This window comes from Microtus ochrogaster, chromosome 10 (assembly GCF_000317375.1).
Source record: "Microtus ochrogaster isolate Prairie Vole_2 chromosome 10, MicOch1.0, whole genome shotgun sequence".
NCBI classification, from domain to species: domain Eukaryota; kingdom Metazoa; phylum Chordata; class Mammalia; order Rodentia; family Cricetidae; genus Microtus; species Microtus ochrogaster.
The window spans coordinates 61294727-61295806 of NC_022016.1; positions in this window are offsets into that span (position 1 = coordinate 61294727).

Below are 1080 nucleotides of genomic sequence, written 5' to 3' on the forward strand. Positions count from 1 at the left end.
TTTCTCTTCTTTAAGGTTCAGTATGGCCGGCTTTATGTTGAGGTCTTTGATCCATTTGGACTTGAGTTTTGTGCATGATGATAGATATGGGTCTATTTTCATTCTTCTACATGTTGATATCCAGTTATGCCAGCACCACTTGTTAAATATGCTTTCTTTTTTCCATTTAATATTTTTTTGCTTCCTTGTCAAAAATCAGGTTTTCGAAGATGTGTGGATTGATATCTGGGTCTTCTATTCGGTTCCATTGGTCTTCCTGTCTGTTCTTATGCTAATACCAGGCTGTTTTCAGCACTATAGCTCTGTAGTAGAGATTGAAGTCAGGGATTGTGATGCCTCCAGAAGTTCTTTTACTGTACAGGATTGTTTGGGCTATCCTGAGTTTTTTGCTTTTCTATATGAAGTTAAGTACCGTTTTTTTGAGGTCTGTGAAGAATTTTGCTGGAATTTTGATGGGCAATGTGTTAAATCTGTAGATTGCTTTTGGTAAGATTGTGGCGGTCTTTTTTCTAAGGCAGAACTTACTTAGGGCTGTACTTGGTAGACAGGTCTGGTATGTCTACAAGAAGATGTTCATGGATGGGAGGAAGAAGTGGAGGGGAGCATGACTATGCTAGGACCTGTGGGGGAGGGGCGTGGCTATATGCAGACCTTTGTGAGGCGTGGCTATATGCAGACCTTTGTGGGGGCGTGGCTATATGCAGACCTTTGTGGGGGCGTGACTACATGCAGCTCTTTGTGGGGGCGTGGCTATATGCAGACCTTTGGGGCGAGGCTATATGCAGACCTTTGTGGGGGAGTGGTTACATGCAGCTCTTTGTGGGGGCATGGCTGTATGCAGACTTTTGTGGGGGTGTGGCTACATGCAGACCTTTGTGTGGCGTGGCGATATGCAGATCTTCACAGGTAATTTTACGTAGAGAAGTATAAAAGCTTCGTCTTCTAGATTCATTTGCTTATTTAGTCAACGAGTTTTACATGGCACCCTGAAGAAGCATCTGTGCTCTCAGTGCTGAGGCTGGAACATGAGCACAGGCTCTAGGTTCACTTCAGCACCATCAAAAGTCAAACCGAGCCAGG